Genomic DNA, 16,532 nt, shown 5'->3' with positions numbered 1-16,532 from the left:
CAGCTCACATTGATTTCATAGCTTACGTGTTTGATCCAGCCAGGATGGGGCCTGAGTAGACAGCATGCTTGAGGAGCTCAGAGGCAATGAGCTGGTGGTTGTAGAGGCAAGTATGGCAAAAAGGTGTGTCCTTGTACATGGTAAAATCCTAATGAAGGTTTTTCTTGTCACATATGTTAGCAATGAGAGGTAAATCTGAGGCTCCCCCAATGGGTATAGCTACACTGCGATCACAGGGTGCAACTGCAACTCAAGCAAACATAATTCAAACTATCACAGCGACCACAGGAGTGAATCAGCCCAGATCCCTAGGTAATTATTCACACCACTAACCCAAATTGGCCTTCACTGTTCCAGAGCGTCAGATAGCTAGACTGAAGCTAGATCAGGAATGTGTACTTGATTTGCATTCACACCCTGCACTTTAGACATAACCATCACCTTTCCCTCAACCTGCTCACGTGTGAAAAAACTATGAACTGTCTTGTCTTTACAAGATTTTGTTTTTGTTTTTGTTTTGTTTTAATTACCATGTGAGCTAAAGCACAGGAAAAACAAAGCTTATTTCCTGATGTGGCAGCATCCTAAACGAAAGAATCATCCATCGCCTGGATCGTGCACTTTGTTCACACCCCTGCTCTACGAGTATTTTGGGCTTTCACTTCCTCCAGGGAAGTTTTGGTAGCTTCTGCAAGCACCACTGTGCTGCTATTTGGTGCAACCACCATTTCTTGGAGTCCCTTCTGCACAGCTGGTTGATTCTGCTGGTGAGAAGGTAGAGCATAGATAGGATCTCAGCCCTTCATTGAGTGTCTTGCACACCAGGAAAATAAGAAGGAGAGCTGCCCTTGTGCTGGTGGAACACAAGGATTGTGTGTGACATAATACATAAGTATCTTTGTGATATATGCTGAACCTTTGTAATCCAGCACCTCAGGACCTGACTGATGTAGAACAAGAGAATTTGCCAGACCGTGGGAGGTCAGTATTGTCTAGTAGCATTACCAACACTCACACTGCTTTCAGAGCCCTTAGAAGACAAGTAGGGGTAAATTATAGACAAATAACAGCACAGAACGCTGAGAGCCAGGACTGGTGGCTGGAAACAGACTTTGAGACCAAGGGAAACTTGGCCATACCCATGAGAAGTGGTCATCCAGCTAACTAAAATCATGCCAGATTATGGATGTTGCTGGACAAGAGAAGTTCAACGTGTACCTGTTTAAGGATTGCAAATGCAAAGGGCTACAGCAGCAAGCTGCTGGTTTGTTTTATACTTTATTTAAATATGGGAAATTGAGACCATTGCAACTAGCAAGTCTGCAATTAAAGAATAGAAAGGGAGTGGGGAATCACACTTGCAATCTTTAGGTGCCAAAATAAGGCCAAATGAACTTTTCTACTTAAAATGTAATTTCTCTGCCTGAGGCAAGTAGTTAACTACATTCATACAGCGGTGTAATGAATCATTCATATTCTACTAAACTGCATGTGGCAGATATCTCTACCCCCAAATTAGATGTTTATACACAATCAAATATCTCTGCAAGCCTTGCCTAACCATGAGAGAAGTTCACTGGCAAGACTGTATAAAGCATCACTCAGGCAAGCATATGGCTGTTTATAGAGAATCCTGGCAACGATTTAGATGTAGGGTCCTGCAGAATTTCCAGAACTCACTGAAGTCTTTGAAGAAAACACAGATGACAGGTCGCTAACTCTATTGAGGAAATTAGATGACAGAGGAAGAAAGGTCAATACATCCCAAGGGGTAGGCCCAACGATTAGAGTTCCACTTTTTAACCTCCACCTCCAGGACTCTGAGGAATTATCCTCCCAGTTACCACTAACTGTCATTGGTGAAAAATGGAAAGTGCAACAAATGTCCCTGTGAACCCTACAGAAGACTCTGTATAATTGTTTGTGGTTTTAAAAGTGGGAGGGGAGGAAGAGAAAAGAGTACTTAGAGGTTATTGCCCACAACTGTGAGGGGAAGGGGAAGGAAATCAGGGTGGGAAAGGCAAAAATTGCTGGATGTGGTACTTTTTAAAATCACTTTTTGTGTTTGTGACATTTTGATCAACCTATACCATTCTCTTTAGATACTGTTGATATAGAGGCATACTACAGTGACTGTCATTAGGAGAAGCACCCATCAGGAGTGTTTCCCCCTAGCTTTTTCCATCCATGCACAGAATAAATGTTATTCATACCCAAACATGCACCACCATTAGATACGCAGGCTGCCAGCTGTGGATGCTCTGCTAATCAGCTGGGTGGCCCCTGAATCTCTCCTGGGTGGCTGCCCAAGTGCTCAGCTTACAAGGACACTGCCAGTCTGCCCACCTTCCAGTTTTGCTGTCTTTAAGGAGCATCCAAGTCACCTGCTCCAAACTTGCTCCTCACTTTGGACTCTGCTGTGTTCTAACCTGTGAGTTAGTTGCCATCTTCAGAGGTGACGCAGCATCTTGCTCTCCCACGCCAAGGATCAAAGTGGAAAATATTGTTATTTAAGACTGCCAGACAGAGAGGCCTGGACAGCACTGATTGCAATTTAAACTTCAGTGGTGGTCCAAAAAAAAAAAAACCCTGAATATTAGGAAGTATAAGAATGGAAGACAGATAATGCTGAAATCACTGAAATGTCAGTCTTTCACATGGTGGTTGTCATCACCTGGAACGCTGTGTTGAAGTCTGTTGAATTCTGATCATTCTGTCCCCAGAGAATAGTGGTCAGCCTGATTAAAGGCACTACAGTACTTCCATGTGAAGGGAGATGGTGAGTTAAAAAGCATCAGGGTCCATTTGTTTTGAGTTAACTGGCAAAACTTTGTAAACCCCTATAATTTTAAATATATGGCTGGATGTTTAGTACTGTTCTGCTGTTTGGTTGGAGAGAGGGGCAAATATTCCACGTCATGTTCATTTTTATATAATATTTTATGTCTTGCTCTATTTCAGTGCCTGGTAATAGATGCATACCTGTGCTCCAAGATGTAGGAGTCAAAGAGGCTTACTACTACTAGTATTCTTTGTTACATCAGCATGTCTCATTTGTAGTCAGACAGCATACAAGAACGTGGCTTCATGCTGTGGCTTTCTTATCCACCCCACTTATTAATCAAAACTTAATTTCAGGAGCATAGTCTAAATGTATATATTGATATCTAGCTAAGGGTCTGTCAGAATTTCTAGGAGTAATTGGAAGAAGGAAAGCAAGACTTAGCTTGTCTGTAAAATCTATTGGACTATGTCTTGCAAAATTCACTGAACACCTCCTAACTGGATTAGCCCCCTAGGAGATACTCTTATGAAAGATGAGGGCAGGGGGCTCACAAGCAAGGGTTAGAAGCAGTATTGTAGTGTGATGTCTTCAGAAACCTAGTCTTTATGACAACACCAAAAGCTTAGTAGGGGGAGGTGTGACATTTTTCCCCACACCCTTTTTTTGCCACCTGGAACTGAGGCACTTTTAAGCAAGCCTGACCCATCAGCCAGGATTTCCACTCACATTATACTGCTGTAACATGCTGCCAGGCCCCCACAGGCTTCAGCCTTCACTTTCACCAGCATACATAACTGGTAGGGACCCACCTAGCTGTGGCTACATGCAAAGAAGCTGAGATCAGTTCTGCATGGGAAGGCTGAGCAAAGGAACTGCCTAGTTACTCTGCTACATGCATCCCTTTGTAGGGTAAACCTCACAATTATAATGCCTTGTACTGCATAGAGGACGGCACAGCATAAGCTCATGAAATTTGGCCTCTTCCTCAGTATGGAGAGGAAAATACATAGCTTTCCAGAGGTGCTGGTTTTTGACAAAACAAAAAGAAGTTTAACTACAATAGATAGATCTTAAGGGATAGCAAACAGCTCAAAGTAGATCACTTAGCAAATAAAACAAAAACACAATCTAAGTTTTTAATATCCAGTGAGGTTGGATACAATTACCAAATTCTCATCCTAATTATTGATTTAAGTACTTTGCAGGACTCTGATGAAATGTAAGGCCTGAGAGTGGCTTCTGAAAAGTACAAAAGGAGGTATGTTCCTCGCACCCCCAGAGGTGCTCCTTTGTTTGCAGTCACTAGCCGAGGAAGATTGTCAACATTTAACATCAGCTCAGAAGCAAATTTTATTTTTCAAATTAATACATCACATAGAAGCTGGATGCCTCTTCAGCACTCATATGATTTAGGAGCTTTAAGTCCAAATTCTGACCTATCTTGTTAGGGGAGAAAGAGGGTCCAGGGAGCTATTCCCAGAGTGTCAGTCCAGAGCAATGTTCTGATCCAGCACTCCAGAGATTATTACAAAAGGGGCCCAACCACAAGGAGTACTGTCCTTGTGGGTGGTTATATGACAGTTCAGGGATATGGCTATGTCACCAGTCCCTCAGCAAATATTAGTTTGGACATTTTGGGGCAGCAGCAAATTACACTTCACATGTTAAAAATATGACATAACTGCTTTCAAAGTTGTAGTTCATTCCACTTCTTGAATTCTAGTATTCCATGTTGTCCTCTTGACCCTGCCTGCTCTGCGCTGTCCTGCCCTGTAGTACAGTAATGGTTATAGGGCCAGCATTTACCAGATGCCATTCCATTTCCATTTCGACCACCACCATCCCCTCAGAGAGCCGTGACACTTAAGAGAAAAATTTTGCCCATCATTATCTTTTTTGTCTGATATTCTTTGGGCCATTAGTCTAATGGATTTATGAAGTATAGGTATAAAATATTAAAATGGGAGCAACTATTAACTTTGTCTGTGGAGATTTTGGCAGCTGTCAATCTTTTCTTTATCACCTCATATTACAAAAAAAAATTGTATTCTTTATTTGAAGAACAGTAGCAAAGGTCTGGTAAAACTACTCCATTTAACATGCCAGGAAATTCATATGTGCAGTGATTGCACAACATGGCTCTTTGAATGCAAATGTGCAGTAATTGAGAATCAGGACTTTTGAAGATGAACTTGCCTGGGTGCAGCAAAGATCTCTGAAAGTCAAGATTCTGTTGAAATGTGTTATGCATGGAGGAAGGCATAGGTTGTGACTCGAGATACTTGCTGTCTGGTGAGATGAGAATCCACGGATTAAATATTTCTAATCAAACCTTCATGTCTTAGAGCTTTTACAGTCAAAATTTACATATTATTGAGTCCCTAAACACATATTGACAAGATACATTGGTTCCGGAAATCCCATTGTGGTCTATTATGTCCATAGCCCATGTATTAGAAGGCTTCTTTGGAGCACTTATGGGCTGTAATATCAGTGATCCCTGTCTTAAGGAGGCCCTAAGAACTCATTAACAGCGTCTCCTACATAAACATTAAGGCACAACTACTCTGAAATTGGCCAAATTAGGAGACTTATCTGATATAGGATGAGCAAAGTGGAAAAATTATTTCCAACACGGAGACTTTGTCAGTTTGCTTAATGTTTGTACCGTAACTCTTTTTCTTTAGGAAGATTGTTTACTCTCCACCAGCTGAAGTTAAATCAACTTGAGAAGGATTTACGTCCTGTTTCCAAACGTATCATTTCTCATTTTTCCAATGCTACTTTTCTTGTCCATTTAAAATTGCAAAGGTTCCCAAAAAGCAGAGAAATGAAAATGGTGGTTGTGAGCATTTGTTGTACTGAAGCACACAGGTGTGCACAGAACAGAGAAGACTGAGAGGGGGCATGATAGTGGTTTTCAAGTACCTAAAAGAGGCTTACAAGGAGGAGGGAGGAAAATTTCTCTCCTTGACCTCTGAGGATAGGGCAAAGAACAGTGGTTTTAAATTACAGTAAAGGAGGTTTAGTTGGACATTAGGAAAGTGTTCCTCACTGATGGTTAAAGAGTGGAATAAATTGCCTAGGGGGTTTGTGGAATCTCTATCACTGGAGATATTTAAGAACAGGTTAGGTAGGAATCTATCGGGGATGGTCTAGATGGTGCTTGGTCCTGCTGTGAGGGCAGGGGGCTGGACTCGGTGACCTATTGAGGTCTCTTCCAGTTCTAGTGTTATTACTGTAAATACTTGTACCTGTAGTACTAGGGTGACTATCCATCCTCTATGGGGTGGGACGATCCTGTATTTGGGATGCCAAAAAGGCACCCCAACTTATTTTTAAAAGGGACTCGTCCTGTATTTGGGTTCCAGGACAGTGCCAGGGGCTGCTGCTTTCCCAGGACTCCCAGTGTGGGCCAGCAGCTGCCACCTCCTTGCCGGCTCCCCAGGGGTTTGTGGAGCCAGGAGGAGCCACCCCTCCCTCATATCTCCCTGTCCATTATTTTGGACAGAGAGATATTGTCGCCCTATGTGGTACTTTCTCTGCTGATTTATTTTTCTGGATGTGAATTCTAGAGCTGGGGAAAGGTAGGGTGACCATATCTCCCTGTCCCATATATCGGGGGGAAGCATGGCTCCTCCTGGCTCCACCAACCCACAGGAAGGAGGCGGCAGCCAGTGGCCCTCCTCCAGAGTCCCAAGGAAGCAGCAGCCACTGGCGCTCCCCCAGAGCCCTGGGGAAGTGGCAGCTGCCAGCCATCCCTGGGAGCCCCGGGGAGGTGGCAGGGATGCAGCAGCTGCTCACACTCCCCCCGCACTTCCCTGCAGCTCAGGGAAGTGACCTACATGTTCTGTGCAGCTGCTGGCAGAAAAGGTCAGCAGTGGGAGGGCCCAAATATGAGACAGTTAGTCCCTTTTAAAAAATAAGTAGGGACCATTCCGCCCAATACGGGACGTGTGGTCACCTGAGGGAAAGGGGTCAAAATATTAGCTCTGGGCACTGATGTCCTTTCTCCTCAGGATAGGCTGCAGCAGTGCAGGCTTCCTGTTTTGCTCTGTGCCAGCATGCTTCAGCCTCCCTGGACAGGATGTGAGAACAATTCCCTCCCTCACATGCATTCCATGACCGGCACATGTCAGATCAGCGGCTGACACAGGAGGAGAAGATGAGGTCAGGAGCTGCCATCGTTTAGAAGTCAATTGGATTGAATAGGTGAAGGAAGGGTAAAATTGAACCACAAGTTCTGACACCCAGCCCAACAACTATAATCACTGGAAGAATGGGATGAAATCCTGTCTCCACTGAAGTCCATGGGAACTTTGCTAATGACTTCCATGGCACTGGGATTTGATCAACTACATTGTACTTGCTGTAGAAAACTGTTTGTCTTCTGTTAACATTGAAATCTAAAATGATTTCTAGTTTCCCTATAGTAGTTTTTTGCTAGGTCTGACCTAAACTGCTTCAAACTTGTTAGGTTATTTCTGACTGATAACTCACAATTCTTCACAAACTACAGGGTATAATCATAGGTCCACTCTGTAACTTTAATGTTTCCTAACTGTATACAGTAGTTTATTTGGCTGGATGACCCTGTCTTTTTTAAGGCAGGAAGAGCATATTTCTCACAAGAGCTGCCATGAATCAAAAGCAGAGGCTCTCATATAAATGCAGTGAGCAGGCAGGAAATGTACACGAGACTGCAATAACCCAATGAGAGAGCCTAGAATTCAATTTAAAAACCCCATGACAATACTGGAGATTTTGGCCAAAAAATAAAGAAACTTTACCTGTCTAGGACTGCAAGAGAAGATGGGAATATTCTGCACCTCTGAGGGTACTCATTGTTCTGGAAATATAAGCCACTTATTAAAGTGAATTAACTAAATTCCATGATAATCAAGGGAAGGACTTTCTGTTGACTTTAATGAGAGCCAGACCAAACCAGAAGTGCCTACATTTAGGCATCTTAACTTGAAAGACTTCATCGTTCATTCTAATTCCCTGCACTGAGACTGATGGGTACAAACTGGCTCCTCTCAATTAGAGTCAACTGAAACAGATTTTTGCTGTGTGGGGTTTGTTTTTTTTTTAACTTGCGTTCAGGCTTCGTTATAATTGTACCATTTGGTCTAATTACTCTTTTTCCTCTTGGCCAGCTTCCTGTCAATTTCTTTAAAAGACAGAAGTAGTCCTTTATTTTTCCCAAGAGCAGCAAAATACAGATTAAGAGGGAATAGTTTGGGCAGTTTCATTCTTAAATTAGTTACCTTGCCTTTTCTCCTGGCTGTTGTGGGGATGAAAACCCCAGTGACACAGCTATATTAACAAGACTATTAATAGAATTGTCTACTACCAAAAGTACATCTTTTAAAAAATGGGTGATGTGGCATTGTCTGTATACTGCAGCTTTTGGTTGACATTACAGTCCCATCTAGTTTCAGAATAATCTACATATTTGTAATTTAGAAAGCCCCTTTTTACAAAACTATTATTGGCTAATCATATTTATGGGATCTGTAAAAGGGGTCAGATATTTCTTTTAGCTGACCAAAAGTTTCCTGAGAAGTCATACACAATTTTAATGTATATCAGCGCATCTCAAGATAGACAACATTCAAAGTAAATTGTCCATTCGTTACAGGCCAGATTTCTCACGCACCATAAGAAGTTCAATTTTTTGCAATTAAACAGTTTATAGAATAAGGTACTATCTGACGTCAGAATGCGGCCCTTCTGTATCTTCATGATAAATGGTGAAGTTGTAATAAGGTATAAACAATTATTGGTAACATGTTTTTGATCAAAGCTATCATAACTGTGTGGACCTGGTTGTATTATTTTACAGTACTTGAATGGAAATATTCCCCAATTTTCATCATTATGAGAGGAGAGTCAGACCCCCAAAACTTAGTCAGTATCATCACCTGAGTGATGACTTCTTCATATTATTAACTGTTTTTTTCACAGAAACAAACTATTATCTCAATCTCAAGTGGAGGAAGTTTAAGAATGGAATGATTTTGGAAACCAGTTCTAGTTTTCATGCTGAACCAGCCATTGCACAGCATTTGAGATTTGCCTAAGGAAGGTATGGTTTTCTGCCTTCATGCTTGGGCATCAAAAGCTACTTCAGTGGTAATTAAGGAGCTTGAACTCCTGTTTTGATCAGGCAAGGCATGACTCACATGCAAGTGGGGTTGTCTCTTTCTGGTCTGACCCTCTTAACAGTATCTATAGATGTTGTTCTAGACTGATAACTATGGGGCTCACATCTCAGTTACATAGATCCGGTTACCATTTACCTCAGTAGGAGTTGCCATCAGGTAGGGACATGATCTCAAAATACAATGAAATGTTTTGTTTGTGACTTCTATAGTGGCTATTTCATTTAAGACTAGAGCCCTAGCTTAGAGACAACCCTGTGTGTGTGCGATTTTAATTTGCTGTTGTTGACACGGGATTGAACCTTGTTCTCAGAGGCAGCTGCAAAGTAAAGGCTATTTATTTTGAGTTTGCATAGTATTGTGAACTTGATGCCATGCCTGTAGGAACACTGTCAGAATGAAGGTCCTTTCCAAAAGCTTAGGCATCAAGAAAGGCCAAAAGAATTCTTTGTGTGACCCGCTTGCGTTCAGGCTCTGAAGTAGGGTTATAGTTACGTGTACAGCTCCTGACATGTCGGGGGACACCTACTTGCATAGTGCTGAGCAAAGCTAAGAATATGGAGTGGAAAGGAACGGAGGGAAAAGTGCCATGACATACAGTGTAAGGTGTAATAACTGTGGTAATTAGGGCTGGAGGATATATCTGTGGTAGTGCGTTTGCACTTTGATCAAAGTGCTGTTCCACTTGTAAGTTGCACATAATAGAAGTAAATGTTTCTTGGCTTTCTATGAGTCTTATTCTGCAATGCTTATTGACAACGGGCCAAACTGGGTCATAACCACAGCTCTGAGTAAGGGACTGCATATAGAGAGTAGCAGGAGACATCAAGCCACAGAGACTTTCTTCTAGTTACCATAACAGCGTTAATTTGTGGTGCCTCTTTGCAGGGTGCAGCATTCCTTTCAGTTCCTCCTGCCTGGCCAACCAGCTCCATTAGTCAGCACGTGTGGAGGCAGAGCCATGGCTCCACCCCCCTCTCCTTTGCCACTTGCTTCCTGGACCCTTCATAAGGCCCTTGAGCTCCCTTCTAGGATCTGGGTCTAAAATCTGGGAACTCAGAAGCTGGCACACAAAGGTGTATTGGGGGGCGGGGGGGAGGGGACACAATAATATTTACACCCTACCCCCCACTTCTTGTGGCTAATTCAGTCCCAGAGTAGTCCCACTGATGTCAGTTGGTTTACTTGCTTGAGGCAAGGTTTTTATGAACAAGCCTTAAAAATATAAGTAAAGGTAAAGGGGATCCCTAGTGATTTGGGAGCCTAAGTTGCAGTGACTTTTGAAAATGAGGCTTAAGCTTCTATGTTGTTTAGGTTCCTTTGTCAAATTTACTCCTTAAATATGGTCAAATACCTGGTCTAATTTGTTTATCTATATATAATAAGCAATTCAGAGGTGACGAACATAATGAGCAGTGAAAGTCACCTTGTGAATAAAGGTCAGATTAGTCAAACCTAATATTATTTTCTATCATTACAGGTTTGGTTAATGAATTAACCGTTCTACGTAAATTAAATAAAAACCTTAGAACCTAGAAGAATTTTGTATACTTAAAAAAACCCTCTGCAGCAGTGTCCATTTAAATAAGTTGTCAAACATGTTGCAACCAGCCAGCAATTAGTCTACAGAGCACGCAACCAACATTATAAACAAAAAGTAACAACTGACAGTTGAAACTTTTTTTGCTCTCTTTACCTAAATTTGATTATTTTAAATCCAATTTCAGATGCTCTCATTTTTCCATAATCTCCTGTCAGAAAGCTGGTCCTTTTTTCACTTTCCTATTAGCACTTTATATTTTTCTAGTGGTATCACCCCTTAATTGTCTTTGTTTCAGGAATTAAGTTGTATTGGTTCTCCCCCTTCTAATTCTTTTATTTTAGATACCTATTTGAACCTCTCTTAGCTTTTGTTTCTCCTTTACAACAAAAGGCTCAGTGCTTCATCCAGTATTGCAAGTGCTGTTTTATCGAGATGGGGTTATGACCTCATTTACTTGATCAGATATCCTAGTAAATGAATGCTTTAGAATGGCATTTGCCATTTTTGCAGTGGCATTGAACGTGGTCCATATCCAGTATATGATCCCCTAATAAAGGCCAAAACTTCATTTCTCTGCATTCTAAATAGCACTAGCTCATTTCTCTGATGATGATTACTTCTCTCGAGGTGTATTTTCATTTTATCTGCAAACAGAATCTCATTTCATTTACATTTAGCCATCTCGAGACACCTGTCAGATCACTCTGCAATTCTGATGTCTCCTATGTGGTGAATCTCTTTCTAAGCTGGATATCATCTGCAGGTTTAATCAATGTGTCACACATACATTTCAATTATATGCCTTAATCAAGAGCAAAAAGTACACACCAAGACTGAGCAGTGCAAAACCTCGCTCATATGTTCTTCACATTTTGGGGTTAAATTATTACTTCTCTTGCAAGGCATTAGTGATGAGGGATAAGATGGATAGGAAGTGGGTCATCTTCCTGCCCTAATTGCAACTCGGTTTGAAATCTGACAGTGTCTTTCCATTTGTTCAGAAAGACCCTATGTGTGAAGCTTATGTGTATTTCACTTCATTTGGTGTTCCATTCTCAACAGTATTGTGCACTTTACAATCTAGGAAAACAAAGTGAACGCCCCTTGTACGTGCTGGGTACTTTTCATGATTACGACAGTGATTAGGGATTTGCTGTATCAGTTCAAGGACAAAATTGAAACACTGTGATGAAAGGCCCCAAAACATATAGCAGTTTAGCAGAGTCAGTGTAGCAAACTGGTGAGCACTGACGTGCTTTTGTCTCCCAAAGGCAATGAATATGCAGGTCTTGGTTGGTTTACAGTCTTGAAAGCACCACCTTCTTGGGGGACAGGAAGAGTGTGAAAACCTTCTACAAAGCCTGCTGTCATTAGTACGTGCCATAGCCCACAGCTAGTCAATAATCCCTAGAAACCAAAAAGACGGGGAAAATGGCGAACTGACACAAAAGAGATGACAGAAACTGAGCATGAAGTACGTATTTTACTCTTATCTTTACTCTTATTCTCTTTGAAAGACTGTTATACGTATGTTGTAACACAGTCATTCCTCTGCAGCAGGGGTTCTCAAACTTCATTGCACCACAGCCCCTTTGATGACAAAGATTACTGAACAACCCCAGTAGAGGTATCCAAGCCTGTCTGAGTCCTGCTGCCCTATATGGGGAGAGGGTCCCAAAGCACCAGCACTCTGGTCAGGGAAGTGAAAGCCTAAGGGCTTCACCTCAAGCGTGGGGGTCAGAGGACCTGTCTGAGTCTTGCCACCCGGGCCTGAAGCTTTGGCCCCAACCCTGGATGGTGGGGGTCAGGCTTCAGCCCCAGGCTCCAACAAGTCTAACACCAATCTTGGTAACCCCATTAAAACAGGGTTGCAACCCACTTTGGAGTCCCAACCCATGGTTGGAGAACCACTGGTCTCCCGTCATCACGATGACTGAGTTAATAGTACGCTTGGAAGTGTATTTCAAAAAAAAAGAGAGCAAAATGCTGCTACTTGCATGAGTTCAGGTCTGTGTTTGTTTAGAAAGGATGGAGGAGAAGAGTTCCTGGCTCATGAGATGCACAGCAGGACTCCTGAAACAGTTCTGTGTGAGACAAGACATTGAAATTCAGTGAAAGAAAGTCAAAATATGGAAATGGTTTCAATATCATCTCTGACCATTTCTAGCTCTTTTTGGAACCAGTCCTTTACTTGGGTAACTTCTCACTGACTTCAGTGAGAGATTTGCCTGAGTATGACCCCTTAGAAACTGGACCTAAAAGAGGAAGCAATCTTAAGGGGAAGAAAGCACATTCTGTTTTGAGAGTACGGGAACTTCGAAGTTTGGCGCATACTTCGAAGGCCCCATGGCTACACTGCCTGTCAGCACGTCGAAGTTAGCAACTTCAAAGTTTCCGTGGCAGGCATTATGCTAATGAGGTGCTGCATATGCATTGCAGCACCTCATTAGCCTCCTCCCATCAGGCTGATTACCATGCCCCCTTAAAAGGAGGAGGCTAGTGTAGACAAGCTCTAAGAGAAGTTGTTGTGAATCAAAGGCTACATCTACACAGCAAAGTTACTCCAAAATAACTTTGCGAGCATCCACACTACACACACGCTATTTTGAAATAAATTCAAAATAATGGGAGCGTTAGTTTGAATTTTGTAAACCTCATTGCAGGAGGAATAATGCCTATTTCAAAATAGGCACCGTTCAGACATGGAATATCACTATTTCAAAATAAGCCATAATAGTATCCAAAGACACGGTTTCAAAATAGGCAATATATGTCCACACATGCTATTTTGAAGTAGCTACGTGTGATTTCAGAATGCATTCTCATGTATCTTTTGTGTTATTATGGAATAGCTATTCCGGAATGGATTATTTTGAAATAACACTGCTGTGTAGACATAACCATAGTTTCTTATGCTAGTTCCCATTTCAGGCAAAGTCTTTTCAAGCTAGATCTTTTCTTTCTGACCTGGGTACAGCAGATTTTCTTCACTCTGGTTTATATATCCTCTCAGAGTGGGGAGCAGTCTTTGGAGCCAGCTGAAGACAATCATCATTTGCTTCCCTTTCCTTAAACAGAATTTCCCCAGGGTGGGAAGTCTTTATCCCATTCCCCCAAACCCTGTGGAAAATGCCACAGTCAAGATGGATTCCAGCATCAAGTGGCACACAAGTTTTTGTAGAACCTACCACAGTTCAGTCTTACTGGAAAAATAAGGCTATTCACAGATCTCTGTTTTGAGCACTGGGACATTAAGTGCCTTGCATACCACCAATGGCTTTTACTAGAAGACCTAGATTAATAAACAAGCTTACAATTTATATTTCTAACCTCACATACAAGAAAGATATACATGCATCCAGAGATTACAAGCCCCTTTTTGGACAAAGCATCGTCAAATTATGCATATTCATACTCAAAAACATGTATTTCCATAAAAAATATGGGGGCACAGTGTTATGCTGTTCACTTGCAGTTTTGTTTGTCACCCAGCTTTGTGAAAGTCAGGTGAAGTGGGAAGTCTCACTGCATCATTTCCAATTGGTTCAATAGAATCCTTGTATGTGCTGCATAATTTCCAGTTAAGTATCACAGCAGTGCCCAGAGACCTGCCCTTCTCTTTAGTAGAAGCTCTTAAAAGCCATAGCAGTGAAACCATTGAGTCAGTCAGGGTATGGTTGGTTAGATGTGTCTTAGCCCTATGCACTTTACAAAAAGAAAGGTTTCCTTTGATTCATGATTTTCTGAATGGAGAGTGAAAACCATTTTGATCTTCAAAACGGAGCAAACCCAGTGAAGTCAGAGGGGTATAAAGAGTTTACTGGTTGGTCCCTCAGCACTACCATGCAATTTCTAGCATTGATTCAGCAATCCTCAGTCCTTGTATTTGACCCACATCACACTGAGCATTTCTAGGCAGTCAGCTCTTGTGTGCCATTATGTGAGGAGCTACAACAGACTGAAATGCTTTAACCAGCCTATCTTTCTTTCTCTCTCTCTGTGGCAAAGCAAATGTTCTCATAGGCACGATCCCCTAAAGAAGATTACTTTGCTCTTCCAGCCTGTGTTTTTCTGCTTCTTCAGCAAAGTGCAGTGAAACATTCTCCTAATTCCAATTTTTTCCCCACTTGGGCTTTTGTTATAATAGCTCAATGGTGTAATAAGGAACATATTTTAACAGATGTGCCACATTTATACTAGATGAGATTTTTTTTAAAAGAACGCTACTTTTTTCCAGAATAAATTGGTTAAACTTACATGCTTCAGTGGAAAAGAAAAAAAAATGTACAAAAGCAAACTGAGAGTTCGGGATTAGAAAGTATCATGGATCTTCAAGTTTTCTGAAACTTTTAAACTGTTTTGGGAGACTTAGAAATCTAGTTCAAATATTTGAGCTATTGTTTCCTATAATTCAAATGCCCATGTTCTCCTTTGATCCATTTAAACAGGGTGGTAAAAAAAACCTCTGTTCTAGCTAAAAGGAACCTCTTTCTGAATCTTTCAGAAGGAAAAACAGCTCCCCAGCTACCACGTCCTTCAAAATATCTAGGAGGGCAGCCTGTGCATGTAGGCGTTTCTGTATATATATGTGGCATCACTTATACTTAAGGTTGTTCTACACTTTCATTACAGGACTCTGTTTTGTTTAAACTTGGCCAAATTTTAACCATTTGGGCTGAAATTTTCCATGAAAGCTGTCTGCCTCAGGTGAAATCTTCACTCCACCCCACCCAACCTCCAGTAGTTCATCCTTTGGAAAGTTGAAGCAAGAGCCATTCAACCATTTCTAAGGGGGAAAAAAAAAGAAGAGAATACTGTTAGACTATTTGATCATTTATATTATGATTAGAATTTGACAGCTAAAACCTACAGATATTGTCAGCCCTGAGCATGCTCAGTCCTCTCGTAGCTCCTGTATGCTGACTGGACTGCCTATGCACCATGACTGCAGAGCAAATGTGTGGTCCAGTCAGGCTGCAGGACCTGAGCAGGACTTTCCCTATAATTGCTGCATCCAGATGCAGAGGACTGTGGTGGCACCAGACACAGGAACTGACAGGAGACTGTTTCTTCTGTCCTCTCAATTGCTCCCTATTGTCATTTGCCACTGATACCGTGGTAGCATAGAGGAGAAAACAGCTGTACAGTAAACCCCTGACTTACGTGTAGGTTGCCTGAGCAAACCCACATAAGTCAAAATTCATGTAAGTTGAGACAGGTCCACCTGGTCCTGTCTGCGCCTGGCTCCTTGCTCCCATGAGCAGCAGGGAGCCCAGAGCCAGGTGCAGCAGTGCTGGTCAGTTTCCCGCTGACTGCCTGTCAATTGTAGGAGCTGGGAAACTGATCAGCACTGGTCAGTGCAAGCCGAGGGGAGCCGGGAGCCAGGCTGGTTCCTGGCTTCCCACCACTGGCTGGAGCCAGGAGACTGACCGGTACAGCAGCACTGGTCAGCTTCCCCACTCTAGCAAGTTATGAGGGGCACAGCGGCAAGGCTTCTCCCCAGCTGGGGAAGCTGTGGGGAGCAGACCAGTGCAGTGGCATGGCTGCTTCCCAGCTTCCCTCAGCTGGAGGAGCTGGGGGGGTGCAGACCAGCGTTGCAGCATGGCTGCTCCCTGGCTCCCTCCCACGGAGGCTGGAGCTGGAAGGCAGAGCGCTGCACTGCCTGGCGGATTCCACTTTTTGATTCGACTCGCATGAATCCAAGGAACATGTAAGTCGAAATTGCAGGAAGCAGGTTTTTACTGTACTTGCATGAAAAAGGGGATGATCTGGACTGGGTTATAAGGAGGTGAAAAGAGGGTCACTACTGGCAAAAATCGGTTGAGACACAGAGCCAGAGGTTGAATGGGTAGGGGTGAAAGTTATTAGGGATCAGGGAAAACTTAGGTTGGATGTGGTGCAGAGTGAGTGGAAGGAAACTGTTACTGGATGAGCAAACAGATGGGGACTGGAAGCCATGGAAATGAGATAAAGACAGATTGGACTGAGCTGCGCCAAGCTGCAGTTGAGGGTCATTGGTACTTGCGTACGGATCCCA

The 16,532-nt window shown here is 42.5% G+C and overlaps 1 protein-coding gene across 8 annotated transcripts in view; it reads left to right on the top strand.

Moving 5' to 3' along the window:
- PHACTR1 (phosphatase and actin regulator 1) overlaps nt 1–16,532 on the top strand; it is a 261,903-nt gene that overhangs the window by 53,073 nt on the left and 192,298 nt on the right. The gene's annotated exons all lie outside the window — the stretch shown is intronic.

This window comes from Carettochelys insculpta, chromosome 2 (assembly GCF_033958435.1).
Source record: "Carettochelys insculpta isolate YL-2023 chromosome 2, ASM3395843v1, whole genome shotgun sequence".
Lineage (NCBI taxonomy): Eukaryota > Metazoa > Chordata > Testudines > Carettochelyidae > Carettochelys > Carettochelys insculpta.
This window is presented reverse-complemented; position numbering and strand designations above follow the sequence as displayed.